The following is a 20,876-nucleotide window of genomic DNA, read 5'->3' as shown; positions in this document are numbered from 1 at the left end:
GTTTCCTCATTTACATAGTATATCCAACTGCAGGCCGGGGAGACTTTCTACTTGTTGCTCGATTGATGCAGATACTGGGTGTCCAAAATTAAAACTAACATCACTTATCTAGAGGAACACAAATGTCACTTAAGGATGATATATTCTGCTAACCTCACACCTCCTATTGGTAATACTAGGCTGTGCAAAATGGGCAGGAAAAATTGTTTTTAAGAATATATTGTTGGACCAGGTGTCTCACTCGAAAATAAAACAGCCTCTGACATGATGAGAAATAATATTTCCCTGTAACAAAAAACACCTTATTTTACTTATTTTAGGTCATAATATTTATAGACAGAATAACAGACTGCTTACAGCTAAAGGCTAATCAGGAGCCTGAAATGGCATTGCATTTCTCAGTTGTCTTAGCAGTGATCTGCTATTATCCTGGGATACAGCTCAAAGAGTGTTATTTGGCATAGTGCATAGAAATTCCTTAACTTTATTCCATATCTAGTTCACAGTTTTAGATTTAATTTTTTTTTTTGCAGAAGTGAGAATAGTGCCATGGCAGCTTTCATGTATGAACCAAATGATCAGGGCTGACCTGGCACTAGTAATTGTTTACTGCCTTCCACATTTTAAATTCCAATAATAGAAGAGTGCTTCACTCCTGATACAACATTGACCTGTTTTCAAAAAACAAAAGCAATCAACAATGTATTTTAAAAGTAACATACCTAGTTTTTCACAAAATATTAATACATCTAATATCTATCACACATTTTAATTAACAAATGACATCTACTTTGCATTTACATGTTAATAGTCCACTTCGTGAAATTGTGCAAACACAGTAATATAAGTGAGGGTACAAATTGGCAGGACAAGCTTTGTGGGGGGGGGGGGGGGGGGCAGAGGAACACATATATGAAGAATTGAATGGGAAAGTGATCAGCTAGATAGGTTCAGACACAAGAAAAGTTCTGAGGAGCAGAAAGGGCATATCAATCATAAGTCTTTAAAAGATGTAGACTTTTAAAACAAAATTATGCTAACAGCATCCAAGATTAAGATAATTAAAATAGCAAACAACTTCCACTTTAAAAAGAATACACTGAAAAAAGATAGCAACAGCCCAGAATCGAAGCAAGAATAAGTGTGTGGGGGGCGGGGGCTGGGGAATATCAAACTACAGTGTTAAAGTATTGGTTAACACTATGTCCTCTTTTGACCAACATCTTGAACACCAAAAATAGACGCAACTATCTGAGATGATACGAAACGGTCTCTTTTGAAAATAAAATTCAGTCATTTTTCCTTAACTTTAACCTTCCCAACAGATCAGGAATTAAAAGGTCACAAAAGGAAATGAGGTCGTGGAGGGAATCTAATCTCTAGATTCATGTAACAGTTGTAAACCACTTTTGAATTTTGATCTTGATGTTTATCATGGTCACTTTTTTTCAAATGATTCGATCAGAGCTTTGTGATCCATACCCCGGCAGGTATTCACTTTCTGCACATTCACACTTTAATGTAATAGCTCGGTGAGCTAGCAAATTTAAAACGCTACCTGAAGAGACTAAAGGACAACTTTTAACCAACACCTTTTTGAACATGAAAAGTAGACACATCTATCTGAGATGATAAGGGGTGGTGGTGGCAGGGAAACGACGCCCTCCTCATTATGCCCACATGGTTTCTGCTCCTTCTCCCCAACCTGGTTTGGTTATACGCTGACACTCAGCAGAGCAGTCAGTCCATTTCAACAATGTTCCTTCACACCATATATATTCTATATGATAGAGAGGAAGCTCGTTTTTGTATTCCTCTCAGGGTCGCGGTCTATAGTAGGGGCGGCTTGCAGTAATGGAGAGGTGTTGGAGGGTCTGTGTGAGTGGGGAGCGGGACTGAGGGCTGTCAGGCGGCGACATAAAACGATGCGGGAGATCCCCGAGCCCGGCTTCCAACAAACCCCCCGACTGCTTTCAAAACACTTTCCAGAGCTGCCCGATAACAACTTCAAAACTCAATCCAAGTGGGTACATCCACCAAGCCACTTACCCCTTTCCCATTCAAACCCGTCTCTTCATTCTCAATAAATTTCCGCTGCCGGTTAAAATTCTTCAAGCCCTCATTCTCAGGGCTTTATAACTGATCGCCGCACCAAACCTTGCTGTACACGGGCAGAGGGAGAGTCCAGTCGCCGGTTCTCTTTGGATTTCTGTGTCCTCTCTCTTATCGCCCTCTGCCTTTTTCACTATAAACTTCCCGTAAGCGGCTCTTCCTCGGCTCCTGAGTGAGAGGCAGTGAGCACGAGTATCCGGCCACTGTGCAGTCGGCAGCCGGCTCATCGACCGCCAGACAAGCCACAGGCAATAGAGCCGCAGCAGAAGTAATCCCCCCTCCCACCTAACAACAGTGCAGGAGCAATCAGCAGGCTCACAGCCCTCCAGACACTATTACACAGCAGACAGCAGGCTCACAGTGCTCCAGACACTAATACACAGCAGAAAGCAGGCTCACAGTGCTCCAGACACTAATACACAGCAGAAAGCAGGCTCACAGTGCTCCAGCCACTAATACACAGCAGAAAGCAGGCTCACAGTGCTCCAGACACTAATACACAGCAGACAGCACTCTCACAGTGCTCCAGACACTAATACACAGCAGACAGCACTCTCACAGTGCTCCAGACACTATTACACAGCAGACAGCAGGCTCACAGTCCTCCAGACACTATTACACAGCAGACAGCAGGCTCACAGTGCTCCAGACACTAATACACAGCAGAAAGCAGGCTCACAGTGCTCCAGACACTAATACACAGCAGACATCAGGCTCACAGTGCTCCAGACACTAATACACAGCAGACAGCAGGCTCACAGTGCTCCAGACACTAATACACAGCAGACAGCACTCTCACAGTGCTGCAGACACTAATACACAGCAGACAGCACTCTCACAGTGCTGCAGACACTAATACACAGCAGACAGCAGGCTCACAGTGCTCCAGACACTATTACACAGCAGACAGCAGGCACACAGTGCTCCAGACACTATTACACAGCAGACAGCACTCTCACAGTGCTCCAGACACTATTACACAGCAGACAGCAGGCTCACAGTGCTCCAGACACTATTACACAGCAGACAGCACTCTCAGTGCTCCAGACACTATTACACAGCAAACAGCACTCTCACAGTGCTCCAGACACTATTACACAGCAGACAGCAGGCTCACAGTGCTCCAGACACTAATACACAGCAGACAGCACTCTCACAGTGCTCCAGACACCATTACACAGCAGACAGCAGGCTCACAGTGCTCCAGACACAATTACACAGTGCTCCAGACACTATTACACAGTGCTCCAGACACTATTACACAGTGCTCCACACATTATTGCACAGCAGACAGCAGGCTCACAGTGCTCCAGACATCACTTGCACAGGGCTCCAGACACAATTACACTGTGCTCCACACACTATTACACAGTGCTCCACACACTATTACACAGTGCTCCACACACTATTACACAGCAGACAGCAGGCTCACAGTGCTCCAGACACCACTCTCACGGTGCTCCACACACTATTACACAGTGCTCCACATACAATTACACAGTGCTCCACATACAATTACACAGTGCTCCACATACAATTACACAGTGCTCCACATACAATTACACTGTGCTCCACACACTATTGCACAGCAGACAACAGGCTCAAAGTGCTCCAGACAACACTCTCACGGTGCTCCACACACAATTACACAGTGCTCCACACACAATTACACAGTGCTCCACACACAATTACACAGTGCTCCACACACTATTACACAGTGCTCCACACACTATTACACAGTGCTCCACACACTATTACACAGTGCTCCACACACTATTACACAGCAGACAGCAGGCTCACCTTGCTCCACACACCACTCTCACGGTGTTCCAGACATTATCGCACAGCAGACAGCAGGCTGACAGTGCTCCAGACACAATTACACAGTGCTCCAGATACCACTCTCAAAGTGCACCAGACACTATTACACAGTGCTCCAGACACTATTGCACAGTGCTCCAGATACTATTGCACAGCAGACAGCAGGCTCACAGTGCTCCAGACACCACTTGCACAGTGCTCCAGACACAATTACACAGTGCTCCAGACACTATTACACAGCAGACAGCAGGCTCACAGTGCTTCAGACACCACTCTCACAGTGCTCCACACACTATTGCACAGTGCTCCAGACACTATTACACAGCAGACAGCAGGCTCACAGTGCTCCAGACACCACTCTCACAGTGCTCCAGACACAATTACACAGGGCTCAAGACACCATTACACAGGGCTCAAGACACCATTACACAGGGCTCCAGACACCATTACACAGTGCTCCACACACTATTACACAGTGCTCCACACACTATTACACAATGCTCCACACACTATTACACAATGCTCCACACACTATTACACAGTGCTCCACACACTATTACACAGTGCTCCACACACTATTACACAGTGCTCCAGACACTATTATACAGTGCTCCAGACACTATTACACAGTGCTCAACACACTATTACACAGTGCTCCACACACTATTACACAGTGCTCCAGACACTATTACACAGTGCTCCAGACACTATTACACAGTGCTCCAGCCACTATTACACAATGCTCCACACACTATTACACAATGCTCCACACACTATTACACAATGCACCAGACACTATTGCACAGCAGACAACGGGCTCACAGTGCTCCACACACTATTACACAGTGCTCCAGATACTATTACACAGTACACAGCAGGATCAGTGCTCCAGGCACTACTGCACAGCAGACAGCACTCAGTCCTCCAATCACCACTCTCATAGTCCTCCAGGCACAACTTCACAGCAGACAACAGGCTCATAGTGTTCCAGACACCACTCTCTCAGTGCTTCAGATACTAATGCACAGCAGACAGCCAACTCAGTCTTCCAGACACCATTCCAGCAACTTACTCTGTTTCCTCACCCTATAGGTAAACCAAGTTGGCTCACCATCCAGCTGCCTGCCGAATCTGTTAAGAATCATATAACAAAAATGCTAAAGTACCGCTGCCTAATTTTCAGACTGACCCCATAAAGACACTTTAGGTTGGTTTGCATTAGATATTATTGTATACTCACTAGGTAGTACAGGACATAAATATTGCTGAAAAATGAGACATGCTGTTCTGATATTCGTCTTGCACTCATCAGGACAGATGCAAAAAATGCCAAATTTCAAAGGGAGCAACAATTTATACCGCATGAAAAAAAGGGATTGGTTGGCAAGTTGACTCTGATTGGTCAAGGCGTTGCCAAGGAGAATAAACCCGGGAGCCATTGTCCTCCCCTGCTTTGTCTAATTAAAAAAGGTGCCACGCCTGTACATGTTCTTTTTGCCTGCAGAGGACATGTACCTGGGTCTGAATATATGTAGCTTCTAGAATGCATAAGTGAGCCACATTGTGAGCCTGACTGATAATCTTAAATTGGTTGTTAGTGTAATTCTTGGCACAGCCGGGATTGTTCAAAAAGTGCTGTCCAATCACGGAGTCACATATAATGTTATACGTTGTGTTCTGAGCTTTGCAAGTGCGGGCTGGTTTTATATGGTCAGTGCTGTCCCTACTGCGAACAGCTGAAGGGATGTGCTGTTTGATATGATCTGTCAGTCCATCAATGTATATGTCCTGTTATCAACTCTATCAGAGCAGACTCTACCAGCCTGTAGCAAGTTAAATCAATAGCTGCTCATAACTGCATTGTATCAAAACTCCTAACTTTAAAAGCCTTCCTTAGTCTTCGTCTTCAATACTCCAGAATAAAGTCACAACTACAAAAAAGACTGCTTTAGGCGCTAAAAAGTCTCTGAGGTGGTCAAGTTGAAATCTTGAGCTGAAACGTCACTTTAGCCTGCGTTTAGCACAAATTGCCATCTTGGTAAAGGAGTTGAAACACGCTAGGAACAGCCACCAGAGGATCGTTGAGGGGCTTATTGCCACTTAAACTACCCGCTGGTGCTCATTAATGAGGCTGCATGGCATTTTGCTAGATAGAGTCATAGAGTCATTTACGACACAGAAGGGGACCATTCAGCCCATCGAGTCCATGCCGGCTCTCCATGGAGCTATCCAGTCAGGTGTGTGCAAGGGTTCCAGGAAGTTGCCATGATGCCTACATGCTAAGATAGTACTTGGCGTAACACCCTCTGCTAACAGCAACCAGTGCAATGTCTGAGAACCTCTGCACCCCCTCCTTCAGTCCTTGAGGCATCCTGAAACCTGCCACTGTGTCAGCCAGCACACTCCACACCTTCAGTGGAAGTGTGTGAGTGGTACCCACATATACTGCTCCACAACAATTGTATCTAATCAGCGTTTCAGTGCTAAACCTGCAGGTGTCTGATTTAGAGCCTCCAGGCAAGTTAAAATTATGGCTATCGGCAGTTAGGATAAAATTGGATGCTAAAACCAGACTTTCAAACACTTGTGTTTGATTAGCAAAGAAACCATTTAGCCCCTGTTTTCAACCTTTCACCAAAATAACAGCATTGTGTCATGTAGTGCATAGCCATCAAGCTGACACATCAAAGCATGGACTACAGTATATTTAATGTATACAACACTAAGTTTCACCATGGATAGCCTAGTATCACATCCTAAGCAGTACACTTACAGGATTCAGTACTAAATCAGATACAAGCTGACAATATATATACTGTACAGTGAGAAAGAGTGAAAGCTTTGTTTTTCAAAGATTCATTAATAACTTTCAAAAGAGAATTGGATATGTACTTGAAAAGGAAACATTTTCAGGGTTATGGGAGGAAGAGCGGGGATGGGTGGGACTAACTGGACAGCTCTTTCAAACAACTGGCACAGACATAGCCAGCTTATGTGCTGTATGATTGTAAGCCTACCCATAGTTAGATCTAAAGTGAGAGTGAATTAGAATGTTGGGAAGTGAGCCAGTGCTTAAACCTGAGGATTGGTTACCACTGTCCCAATTGATCTCCACAAATGGCAGTTGTATAGTGCATTGAAGCTACTCTTATCAAGCAATGTCAAGTAAAGCATCCTTTGCGTTATGTTATTTCCTTGCACAGCCCATGACTGTTCAGTCACATTAACAATGTTCCATTAAATCCAGCAAAGATGTTGGTCTATATCAGCTCTCATTTATTGGGGAACCTCTAAGATGATGTTTACCTCAGAAAGCAAACCATCTCCAAATTTAGATTTAACATTACTCAACTTCCCCAAATTTACAGCACAAATACAACATCTTATAGTACACCTGATACACCATGTAAACCTTCAAAAGAATTCCACTACCAAATTTATGTAGTTACAGGGATAGATAGGGTTCATATTATTAACATGCTTTGCTGATTACCTGAACACTTGTGCATATGTGAATTATTACCCATATTTAAAAGGTTTGCTGTCAAATACTCTACCTAAAAATTTCATACATATATGAAAAAGTGAATGAGAGTTACTGAGTACTGAAAGGATTGAAAATATAATTTGCACATAATACATATTTCTAGTAATTATCCTTAATGCATTTTCTTAAAAAAATATGATTCTGAGCTTTGCCATGCTGTGCACATAATATAGACACCACTTGGCATGAAACTTAGAACAAATACTACCATTATAATTTAACTTGTTTGGCAGCTCGTTTGCAGCACATATTACTTTTCAACTTCTAACTAAATAAAGAAAAAAATGAAATTCATAAAGAAGGACAAGTCCTAGAAGCAGTTTGTGTTTACATTAATACTACTGCATTTGCTCAAAATATGACCACATATAGGCATCACAATAAAAAGGAACACCATAAAGTACCCACAAAACTAGGTAATCTTCAAAAAGCAAAAAACATGTAGTTTGTGTCCCTCATTACCACCACTATTTACTATATTGGTAATTATAAGCTAATTTAGGGGCTGCTAATGACCAATCAGCTGTCAGTCCTAGTGCAGTGTCTAAGTGCTTTTGGGTGTGGGAAAAGAGTATGCTCATGCAGGCTCAAAGGCTGGCAATGGTAGTGTGCTTCCAGTGCAAGGGTCATGTGCTGGCCCTGCTGCTGATGATCCTCAGTCTGTCCAATGCATCCCCAAAAGAACGGCCTCCTGTAAGTTGCAGCCCAAGATCTTTGAAACACTCTTAAGTGTTTGTGAGAAAATGTATGTGTGGGCCTGGTCCACCTGACCATAGAAGCTTCCCTGCAGATGGCGGAAAGGTTGTCATGTGCCACAGGGTACACCAAAATTTGTAGGAAAGCTGGGTTTTGGTATCCTGACAAATACATGCCGAGGAACCAGACCAATCCCTAATACCGCCTTTAACTCCTCACCAAGGAACTAACTGGGGCTTTACCTCCCAAGGTGGACTGATACACCGCACCAAACAACATGAAAAAAGGAAAGAAGGTACCAGCCCTTCGCTTTGCAAGCTGGAACGTCAGAACTATGTGTCCTGGCCTGTCGGAAGACCTTACACAAATCAACGATTCTCGGAAGACCGCCATCATTAACAACGAGCTCAGTAGACTCAATGTGGACATTGCAGCACTTCAGGAGACTCGCCTCCCCGCGAGTGGCTCTCTAGCAGAGCAAGACTACACCTTCTTCTGGCAGGGCAGGGATCCTGAAGAACCAAGACAGCATGGAGTGGGCTTCGCCATCAGAAACTCCTTGCTCAGCATGATAGAGCCTCCCTCAAATGGCTCGGAACGCATACTGTCCATCCGACTGCTCACCACCTCTGGTCCAGTACACCTACTCAGCATCTATGCTCCAACACTCTGTTCCGCACCTGAAGCTAAAGACCAGTTCTATGAACAACTCCATAACATCATTAGCAGCATCCCCAACACCGAACACCTATTCCTGCTGGGGGACTTTAATGCCAGGGTTGGGGCCGACCATGACTCATGGCCCTCCTGCCTTGGGCGCTATGGCGTTGGAAGGATGAATGAGAACGGGCAGAGACTGCTTGAGTTGTGTACCTATCATAACCTCTGCATCACCAACTCGTTCTTTCACACTAAACCCTGTCACCAGGTTTCATGGAGGCACCCAAGATCACGTCGTTGGCACCAGCTAGACCTCATTGTCACAAGGCGAGCCGCCTTAAACAGTGTTCAAATCACACGCAGCTTCCACAGTGCGGACTGCGACACCGACCACTCCCTGGTGTGCAGCAAGGTTAGACTCAGACCAAAGAAGTTGCATCATTCCAAGCAGAAGGGCCACCCGCGCATCAACACGAGCAGAATTTCTCACCCACAGCTGTTACAAAAATTTCTAAATTCACTTGTAACAGCCCTTCAAAACACTCCCACAGGGGATGCTGAGACCAAGTGGGCCCACATCAGAGACGCCATCTATGAGTCAGCTTTGACCACCTACGGCAAAAGTGCGAAGAGAAATGCAGACTGGTTTCAATCTCATAATGAAGAGCTGGAACCTGTCATAGCCGCTAAGCGCATTGCACTTTTGAACTACAAGAAAGCCCCCAGCGATTTAACATCCGCAGCACTTAAAGCAGCCAGAAGTACTGCACAAAGAACAGCTAGGCGTTGCGCAAACGACTACTGGCAACACCTATGCAGTCATATTCAGCTGGCCTCAGACACCGGAAACATCAGAGGAATGTATGATGGCATGAAGAGAGCTCTTGGGCCAACCATCAAGAAGATCACCCCCCTCAAATCTAAATCGGGGGACATAATCACTGATCAACGCAAACAGATGGACCGCTGGGTTGAGCACTACCTAGAACTGTACTCCAGGGAGAATGCTGTCACTGAGACTGCCCTCAATGCAGCCCAGCCTCTACCAGTCATGGATGAGCTGGACATACAGCCAACCAAATCGGAACTCAGTGATGCCATTGATTCCCTAGCCAGCGGAAAAGCCCCTGGGAAGGACAGCATTACCCCTGAAATAATCAAGAGTGCCAAGCCTGCTATACTCTCAGCACTACATGAACTGCTATGCCTGTGCTGGGACGAGGGAGCAGTACCCCAGGACATGCGCGATGCCAACATCATCACCCTCTATAAAAACAAAGGTGACCGCGGTGACTGCAACAACTACCGTGGAATCTCCCTGCTCAGCATAGTGGGGAAAGTCTTTGCTCGAGTCGCTCTGAACAGGCTCCAGAAGCTGGCCGAGCGCGTCTACCCTGAGGCACAGTGTGGCTTTCGTGCAGAGAGATCGACTATTGACATGCTGTTCTCCCTTCGTCAGATACAGGAGAAATGCCGTGAACAGCAGATGCCCCTCTACATTGCTTTCATTGATCTCACCAAAGCCTTTGACCTCGTCAGCAGACGTGGTCTCTTCAGACTACTAGAAAAGATCGGATGTCCACCAAAGCTACTAAGTATCATCACCTCATTCCATGACAATATGAAAGGCACAATTCAACATGGTGGCTCCTCATCAGAGCCCTTTCCTATCCTGAGTGGTGTGAAACAGGGCTGTGTTCTCGCACCCACACTTTTTGGGATTTTCTTCTCCCTGCTGCTTTCACATGCGTTCAAATCCTCTGAAGAAGGAATTTTCCTCCACACAAGATCAGGGGGCAGGTTGTTCAACCTTGCCCGTCTAAGAGCGAAGTCCAAAGTACGGAAAGTCCTCATCAGAGAACTCCTCTTTGCTGACGATGCTGCTTTAACATCTCACACTGAAGAATGCCTGCAGAGTCTCATCGACAGGTTTGCGTCTGCCTGCAATGAATTTGGCCTAACCATCAGCCTCAAGAAAACGAACATCATGGGGCAGGATGTCAGAAATGCTCCATCCATCAATATTGGCGACCACGCTCTGGAAGTGGTTCAAGAGTTCACCTACCTAGGCTCAACTATCACCAGTAACCTGTCTCTAGATGCAGAAATCAACAAGCGCATGGGTAAGGCTTCCACTGCTATGTTCAGACTGGCCAAGAGAGTGTGGGAAAATGGCGCACTGACACGGAACACAAAAGTCCGAGTGTATCAGGCCTGTGTCCTCAGTACCTTGCTCTACGGCAGCAAGGCCTGGACAACGTATGCCAGCCAAGAGCGACGTCTCAATTCATTCCATCTTCGCTGCCTTCGGAGAATACTTGGCATCAGGTGGCAGGACTATATCTCCAACACAGAAGTCCTTGAAGCGGCCAACATCCCCAGCTTATACACCCTACTGAGTCAGCGGCGCTTGAGATGGCTTGGCCATGTGAGCCGCATGGAAGATGGCAGGATCCCCAAAGACACATTGTACAGCGAGCTCGCCACTGGTATCAGACCCACCGGCCGTCCATGTCTCCGTTATAAAGACGTCTGCAAACGCGACATGAAATCGTGTGACATTGATCACAAGTCGTGGGAGTCAGTTGCCAGCATTCGCCAGAGCTGGCGGGCAGCCATAAAGACAGGGCTAAATTGTGGCGAGTCGAAGAGACTTAGTAGTTGGCAGGAAAAAAGACAGAGGCGCAAGGGGAGAGCCAACTGTGCAACAGCCCCAACAAACAAATTTCTCTGCAGCACCTGTGGAAGAGCCTGTTACTCCAGAATTGGCCTTTATAGCCACTCCAGGCGCTGCTTCACAAACCACTGACCACCTCCAGGCGCGTATCCATTGTCTCTCGAGATAAGGAGGCCCAAAGAAGAAAGAAGAAGAAGAAGTATAGGTCTGGTAATGCACGATGCCTGACTTGGCTCCCAAACTGTTTCACATTCAACCCAGTTCGGATCAGATTGGTTAGCCTATCCCCAGGCTGCTGAGTGAGTGAAATAACTCTTTCCAAATTATCAAAAAAGAAAACAGACCTCAAGTCATGCAGTAAACAACATTTCTTGGTTACAAATCACAACTTAAAGTTAAAGTTGAGTATTCTTTTGGGCCTCCTTATCTCGAGAGACAATGGATACGCGCCTGGAGGTGGTCAGTGGTTTGTGAAGCAGCGCCTGGAGTGGCTATAAAGGCCAATTCTGGAGTGACAGGCTCTTCCACAGGTGCTGCAGAGAAATTTGTTTGTTGGGGCTGTTGCACAGTTGGCTCTCCCCTTGCGCCTCTGTCTTTTTTCCTGCCAACTACTAAGTCTCTTCGACTCGCCACAATTTAGCCCTGTCTTTATGGCTGCCCGCCAGCTCTGGCGAATGCTGGCAACTGACTCCCACGACTTGTGATCAATGTCACACGATTTCATGTCGCGTTTGCAGACGTCTTTATAACGGAGACATGGACGGCCGGTGGGTCTGATACCAGTGGCGAGCTCGCTGTACAATGTGTCTTTGGGGATCCTGCCATCTTCCATGCGGCTCACATGGCCAAGCCATCTCAAGCGCCGCTGACTCAGTAGTGTGTATAAGCTGGGGATGTTGGCCGCTTCAAGGACTTCTGTGTTGGAGATATAGTCCTGCCACCTGATGCCAAGTATTCTCCGAAGGCAGCGAAGATGGAATGAATTGAGACGTCGCTCTTGGCTGGCATACGTTGTCCAGGCCTTGCTGCCGTAGAGCAAGGTACTGAGGACACAGGCCTGATACACTCGGACTTTTGTGTTCCGTGTCAGTGCGCCATTTTCCCACACTCTCTTGGCCAGTCTGAACATAGCAGTGGAAGCCTTACCCATGCGCTTGTTGATTTCTGCATCTAGAGACAGGTTACTGGTGATAGTTGAGCCTAGGTAGGTGAACTCTTGAACCACTTCCAGAGCGTGGTCGCCAATATTGATGGATGGAGCATTTCTGACATCCTGCCCCATGATGTTCGTTTTCTTGAGGCTGATGGTTAGGCCAAATTCATTGCAGGCAGACGCAAACCTGTCGATGAGACTCTGCAGGCATTCTTCAGTGTGAGATGTTAAAGCAGCATCGTCAGCAAAGAGGAGTTCTCTGATGAGGACTTTCCGTACTTTGGACTTCGCTCTTAGACGGGCAAGGTTGAACAACCTGCCCCCTGATCTTGTGTGGAGGAAAATTCCTTCTTCAGAGGATTTGAACGCATGTGAAAGCAGCAGGGAGAAGAAAATCCCAAAAAGTGTGGGTGCGAGAACACAGCCCTGTTTCACACCACTCAGGATAGGAAAGTTGAGTATATGAACTCCTAATAGACTTCCAAACAAGTAATCAGTTGCCTAACAGTTGAGTGGAAAATCATTAATGGACAGAGTTCCTTAACAAAATGAGTAGCAAAGGTTACAGGGGCAATTCAGTGCCTCATTGTAAATCAACATTAACAGATGCTGAGCATTAGGTATAGCAATAACCAGAGTCTAAGATTATCAATTGCTGATATTACATTAAGTATTGTGTTTGGATTGGAAATAACACACTTAATCGACCATGTTATCTCACTCCTTTATTCAAAATAACCTCCCAACAGAGGGTGGTATTACAAAATACTACTTACCAAATACCACGCTCCCTCCCCACTTAAAAAAAATAATTACCTCACAATACATTATGACCCAGCCATCGCAACAATACTGGCAATTTAACAAATTGGGTTGCATTTTTGTTTTCCCTTTAATCACAACCAATACATGTATAACCAGTCAACCAGAGTAAATTACCTGTAAAAAAAAACATTTCTTTTGCTCCAACATCAGAATGTGTATAACAAAAAACATAATTTGACAAGAAATAATGAAAAAACTGCTTTCCTGAAATAACACCGCAATATGTATAGATATCTTGTGTTTTGTGTGCCATTTGCATACACACAGTATCTAACTGCACTACTTCAAGCATTTCAAAATACCATTTAGTTGAATAGCCTTTTATTCAACAACAAAATAATTTTAAAAAAATTAACGTCTTTTGGAATAGGAAGTAGGCTTATACTTCCAATTTCCCAATTCCTCTTTAACTTTACACTTCTTCTTTCCTACATACTCTCAATTAACCTATCTAGCTTCTTTTTCTTTCTACCTGGGTATCTTCTCCCATTTCCATTTCCATGAGCTTGACTCTGCTCTCTCAACATTTCAGACTGTGTTAAACCTGAACTTGGACTTTGACTACCAACTCCACTGATGCAACCCCGCTTCTTCCTGGAACAGAGGCCCAACCAGTCCCCATCCACCACCACCCTCCTCCGCCTGGCTGAACTTGTTCTCACATTGAACAACTTTTCCTTCAACCCCACGCACTTCCTTCAAGTAAAAGGTGTCGCTATGGGTACCCGCATGGGTCCTAGTTATGCCTGTCTTTTTGTGGGATATGTCGAGCATTCTTTGTTCCAGTCCTACTCAGGCCCCCTCCCCCAACTCTTTTTCCGGTACATTGATGACTGTATCGGTGCCGTTTCCTGCTCCCGCCTCGAACTAGAAAACTTTATCAACTTTGCTTCCAATTTCCACCCTTCTCTCACCTTTACATGGTCCATCTCTGACACTTCCCTTCCCTTCCTCGACTTCTCTGTCTCCATCTCTGGGGATAGGTTGTCTACCAATATCCATTATAAGCCCACCGACTCCCACAGCTACCTCGACTACACTTCTTCACACCCTACCTCCTGTAAGGACTCCATTCCATTCTCCCAGTTTCTCCGTCTCCGATGCATCTGCTCTGATGATGCTACCTTCCATGACGGTGCTTCTGATATGACATCCTTTTTCCTCAACCGAGGATTTCCCCCCACTGTGGTTGACAGGGCCCTCAACTGTGTCCGACACATTCCCCGCACCTCTACCCTCACCCCTTCCCCTCCTTCCCAGAACCGTGACAGGGTTCCCCTTGTCCTCACTTTTCATCCCACCAGCCTCCATATCCAAAGGATCATCCTCCGCCATTTTCGCCACCTCCAGCGTGATGCCACTACCAGTCGCATCTTCCCCTCCCTTCCCCTGTCAGCATTCCGAAGGGATCGTTCCCTCCGCGACACCCTGGTCCACTCCTCCATTACCCCCAACACCTCGTCCCCGTCCCAGGGCACCTTCCCTTGCAATCGCAGGAGGTGTAATACCTGCCCATTTACTTCCTCTCTCCTCACTATCCCAGGCCCCAAACACTCCTTTCAGGTGAAGCAGCGATTTACTTGTACTTCTTTCAATGTAGTATACTGTATTCGCTGCTCACAGTGTGGTCTCCTCTACATTGGGGAGACCAAGCGCAGACTGGGTGACCGCTTTGCGGAACATCTCCGCTCAGTCCGCAAGCAGGACCCTGAGCTTCCGGTTGCTTGACATTTCAACACTCCCCCCTGCTCTCATGCTCACATCTCTGTCCTGGGATTGCTGCAGTGTTCCAGTGAACATCAACGCAAGCTCGAGGAACAACATCTCATCTTCCGATTAGGCACACTACAGCCTGCTGGACTGAACATTGAGTTCAATAATTTCAGAGCATGACAGCCCCCCATTTTACTTTCATTTTTAGTTATTTTTTCTTCCTTTTTTTTACATTCTTTTTTACATTTTTTACAATCTTTTTTTGCATTTATTTCATTTCATCTTAGTTTGTTCAGTTTGCTTACCCACTGTTTTTTTCAGGTTTGCACTTGCTGCTGTTCAATATTCAGTGTATTCACACCTAATCTGTACTAATGCTTTGTCTTTCAACACACCATTAACATATTGTTTGCCTTTGCTCCGTGACCTTTTGGTCAGCTATGTGGCCTGGTCCAATCTGCACCTTCTCCTTTGTTATCTCTTGCCCCATCCCCACCTCACTTGCTTATAATCTGTGACTTTTCTAATATTTGTCAGTTCCGAAGAAGGGTCACTGACCCGAAACGTTAACTCTGCTTCTCTTTCCACAGATGCTGCCAGACCTGCTGAGTGATTCCAGCATTTCTTGTTTTTGTAACTCCACACACTGGTTGGGACTGATTAATCTTAATCAAAGCCCCTGTCTCACTTTGCTCCAATAGTGGATTCTGTGATACCTGCAAACATAATTTTTTTTGTGATTTTCCCTTTCTTTGTGACTTCCACTTGGGACTGTAGATGGAATTTCTACTCCAGGAGGGTTATCATGCCATCCTTTCATTCAAGCAAATGATCTACATGACACTGATGGAGTCTTTCTCCAATCTTCATGAAATACACGAATGTACCTAGTCTCTTTGCAGCAACTCCAAACACATACTTCTCCTTACCACTTTGGTCGTTTTTCACCATGACCTTCTGACAGCACTGAATTCTCTAAGTTTCATGCCTGGTATATCATAACTCATCTTCACTTTATATCGCTTTGCTCTTACTTTGCTATTGAGGTAAGCCTTGAGCAAACTAATCCTTGTCTTAGGAGCATGTATAAACACTAACTCATAAGGTGAGCAGCCTGATGTAGACTGTCGAGTTATTCTGTAAGAAAACATAAAATTACCTAGCCTTTGTTGAAGGGAAACATGGGAATCACTGCCTGGCTTGTCACCTAGTAAATACTTTTGCAAAGACCTCTTCACAATTTGTGCACTTCTTTCTGCAGCACCGTTCGATGCTGGGCGATATGGTGGTACCAGAGTGGGTTTGACTCCATTCTTACTCAGAAATATTCCGAACTCTTCTGATGTAAACTGTGGGCCGTTGTCTGACACCAACACCTCCAGCAACCCATAAATTGTAAACCAACTTCTCAAAAACTCAACAGTTTTGGCACTAGTGACATTGGGCATAAACTTAACATTTATCCATTTGTTATAGTTATCTACCAAAACGGAGTACTCTTTTCCTTCTGATGAAAGGTCACAGGCCTGAAACATTAACTCTGCTTCTCTCTCTATAGATGCTGCCGTACTGCAGAGTATTTCCAGCACTTTCTGTTTCTATTTTAGATTTCCAGCATCTGCAGTATTTTGCTTTTACTCTTTTCCTTCCATTGCAAAGAAATTGACATGTACTCATTCCGATAACTTCCTTGGATCATGGAATGAAAGGAACTTTGGGTGGTTCATTCTCATTCTGAGACACACTGCACAACTTTTCACCAATTCTTCAATATTTCTATCTACCTTTAGATACCAAAAATGACTTCTTGCTTCTTGTAATGGACTATTGCTCTGTGCTCTTGATGTAGTTCCTCTAACAATCTCTCTCAAAATCGTGGCAGAATAATGACTCTTAAACCCCAAAGGAAACAGCCTTGATCTACAATTAGTTCATTTCTATGTGTGCAATACTCCTGAAGTTTCTCATAATCACACTGTTTAGGCCAGTCATTCATGACATGATTTAGCACATTACTGAGCACCACATCCCTGCAAGTTTCTTCACCAATTTCTCTGGCAGACATTGGCATGTCATTTATGTATGTAAAGTAATTCACAAGTAACTCAGTGGCTAAGGATGAATCAGTCTTCACAGGAAATCTTGAAAGAATTTTCGCATTAGCAATGATCTGCTGATTAAGTATTTAACGTTGTATTGATGGGTCAGCAAACTCAACGCCCAGCTCTGAAGCTGTGCTGCCTCTAGAGATGGTACCTTCTTCTTTGAACCAAATATGATCATTAGGCCTTGGTAGTCAGTTAACAAAGTGGATTTCCTACTGTACAAGTAATTTTAGAACTTTGTAACACCATATATGATTACTGATGCCTCTTTCTCAACTTGTGAGTAATTTTGCTCTGACTTCATGAGCATGTGCTGCAGCCCCATCTGCACCATCTTTTATTATGTGAGATAACACCACATGTAATCCTTGCGGTGAGGCAACACACGCTAAAGCCAGTTGTTTCTTGGAATCAGTACAATGAGCCATAACAACATCACTACTCAGTACTTTCTTCACATCTTCAAATGCTTTCTGTAACTTTACAGACCACTCCCAAGTGACTCTGTTTTTGAGCTGTTTATACAGTGGGGTGAATGTGTCAGCCAAGTCAGGGATGAACTTAGAATAATACACAACAATTCCTATGAATGTTCGAAGTTCTTTGTTCTCTTTGTTCTTTGCTTCCAAAATACGCTCAACCTTCTCTTGTGGTGGGTGGATACCTTCACCATCTATTGGTCACCCAGTTATGTTACTGTTGACACCATGAAGCAAAACTTGTGCTTTTATGCTATACTCTTGAAGTCGTTCAACCTTACAATGTGCTCTTCCTCTGTCTTACTGATAATTAGAATGTCATATAAGAAGCTGCACACTCCCTTCATCCCACTTAGTACCTGATCCATGACGTTCTGGAAAACTATGGGAGTAGTAGACACCCCAAATGGTAAACTTTTGTACTGGTACAACCCTTTGTGTGTATGAATGGTAAGCAATTCCTTGCTCTTGTCAGTTAACACAAATTGCAACTATACATTTGACAGATCTATCTTATTTTTATTTTATAGATACAGCACTGAATCAGGCCCTTCAGCCCACTGAGTCTGTGCTGACCAAAAACCACCCATTTATACTAATCCTACATTAATCCCATATCCCCTACCACATCCCCACCATTCTCCTACCACCTACCTACACTAGGGGCAATTTACAATGGCCAATTTACCTATCAGCCTGCAAGTCTTTGGCTGTGGGAGGAAACCAGAGCACCCGGCAGAAACCCACACGGTCACAGGGAGAACTTGCAAACTCCGCACAGGCAGTACCCAGGACTGAACCCTGGTCGCTGGAGCTGTGAGGCTGTGGTGCTAACCACTGCGCCACTGTGCCAGCCGCTTACGGAATACCTTCCCATTGGCTAAATTAGAAAACAAATCTTCACTAGTATGCAGTGGATAAGTATCATTTTCAATCACCTTATTTACCATTTGCTTGTAATTTCCACAAATCTGAACAGACCCATCTGCTTTGTGAGCTAGCACAATGGGTGCACCCATTCACTGCTCTTTACCTTCTTAATTGTCCTTGATATTTCTAATCTATCTAATTCTTCACTTACTGCTTCGAACTGGGCATAAAGCACTGGCATAGCCTTGCAAAATGTCAGCTGTACATTGTCCTTTATCTTGACTTCAGTCTTGTGATGCTTAATTTTAACATTTGGTCCTCCTTGCTCAAAAACCAGTTTGTACTCTCTTAACACTTTCTCAATGTCAGACATACTCTTACTGATCCTTCTGTAAATAACTGAGCCCAGTTTAACCATATCTTCTTTAACCAATTCCTTCCCATCAGGGAGACATTGTTCCCTCCAGCAACTACCAATGGCAAATAATAGGATGCATCATCATATTACACCCCAACACCAACTTGGCCTCCATTGAGATATTGTTATTGGAATAATTAGTTGGTTTCATACCAGTTTTAGGTAAAGGAATGTGACTTAAGGATTTTTTGTACTTCCCTTCCAAGATAACAGACATTGCTGCAGCTGTATCAACAATGAAAGTAAGTTGTGATTCTTCTACTTTCATTTCTACTGTGGGCACTAGAATTATATCTTCACCCCTATTACTCTCATCTTCCATATGCTGTTTTTGTTGCTCTCTGTCAGAGTACAACTCTTGATCTCCCTCTTGATAACATCAACTTCTGTTTCCATATCTATCAAATGCACATTCAAGGACTTTCAGGCTCCTGAACTAGCTTTTGATCTACCCCATGCACCGACGCTTGGCTCTGATCTGGTGCTTGACTACAAGCTGATGCTTGACTGCGACCTGGAGCTTGACCGTGACCTTGAGCGTTACTGTTTTCTCTACTCCTGCATGCCGTTTGGATATGACCAACTTTCCCACAGGCATAGCACTTTGACTGGGAATGAAGATATTTAGATGGTTTGTGGCTACCATGGTACAGTAACATCTGAACTTCTGACTCTGAGACTGTGCACTTGCCTGCCATGGCCTGGATCCCACTAAAATCCAGTGGATCTTGCCTGCTAGCTTGGAAAAATAACTCCCTTGCAATTTGCAGCTATCTCTTTCTGCCATTTCCATGGCCATGGCCTCATCGCAAGCCTCCCTACACGTCAGCTTATTTCCTTTACTTGACAGCTTGGCCTGGATTTTATTGTTCTTCAAGTTTCGTTCAAAATTGTCTCTAAGGTTTATCTCTTTGCACCATACCCACAGTGGCAGGAGAGTTTCTTTAACTCAAGAATGTAATCTGCTACTGACTCACTTGGCAATTATTTCCTTTGACAGAATGCAACTCTCAGTGCAATTTCATTCATAGTCATGCCATTCTAGGAGTCCAGAATCTCAGTTATTTCAGTGCATTTGATAGTACTGGGGACCGTCGGCCAACAATGGTTAGACACTACATCAAAGCAATCTGGCCCCATCATGGCGAGAAGGGCATTAACTTTATCTTCATCACCTATTTTATTTGTTTTCACCCAAATGTGAAGCCTTCGTTCATAATTACTCCAGTCCTCATTGTCAGGGTTGAATTTCCCCCATTGACCGCTAATAAGCTTTTTGTGTCATTTTTTCATGCAACTACATACACCACTCAGTCTAAATTCACATCTGCTCACAGTTCCTATCTGACTCACTAAGTTGTGCAGGAATGTAACATGTGCACATGGAGCGATCTTTCTAAACTGCTCAAACTTCCTCAAATTTCATTTCAGGGATTTCAGAAGTGTCACAATGTTCTCCGGTCCTTCATTATTCCAATGAAATGTTAAAAAAATCCATCTGTTCCTTGTCACCATCCTTCTGTTGTGTTTGGACTGCAAATAACTCCCACAGAGATTCTACTTAATTTGCCAAGTTGTCTCACTCCTTTATTCGATATAACCTCCCAACAGAGAGGGCAGTTTTACGAAATGATCAGCTCTTACCATATACTACATTAAGAGTAATTCCTTGCATAGCAGACAAATTAACAGATTTGAATAGTCAGTTTATTAAATATCTCAAGTCAATGTTTGTTTCACAATGTTGTTATTGACAGGTGAGAGATGATAGGGATGGCTCCACCTTTTTCATCTCTTGAC

General features: G+C 44.5%; 1 protein-coding gene across 2 annotated transcripts in view; it reads right to left on the bottom strand.

Annotated features, from left to right (window-relative positions):
* Positions 1-5,248, bottom strand: part of chst15 (carbohydrate (N-acetylgalactosamine 4-sulfate 6-O) sulfotransferase 15) — a 102,423-nt gene extending 97,175 nt beyond the window's left edge. Inside the window, exon 1 of one of the 2 annotated variants that reach the window (XM_068052809.1) lies at positions 5,174-5,248. The gene's annotated coding sequence lies outside the window, so the exon portion shown is untranslated. Of the gene's footprint in view, positions 1-2,049; positions 2,580-5,173 lie in introns of those variants that run through there. The other variant, XM_068052808.1, reaches the window with a different exon arrangement.
* Positions 5,249-20,876: the final 15,628 nt, after the last annotated feature.

The sequence above is a fragment of the Heterodontus francisci genome, chromosome 20 (genome assembly GCF_036365525.1).
Source record: "Heterodontus francisci isolate sHetFra1 chromosome 20, sHetFra1.hap1, whole genome shotgun sequence".
Lineage (NCBI taxonomy): Eukaryota > Metazoa > Chordata > Chondrichthyes > Heterodontiformes > Heterodontidae > Heterodontus > Heterodontus francisci.
The sequence above is the reverse complement of the archived record's forward strand: the minus strand, read 5'-3'. Positions and strand labels throughout refer to the sequence as shown.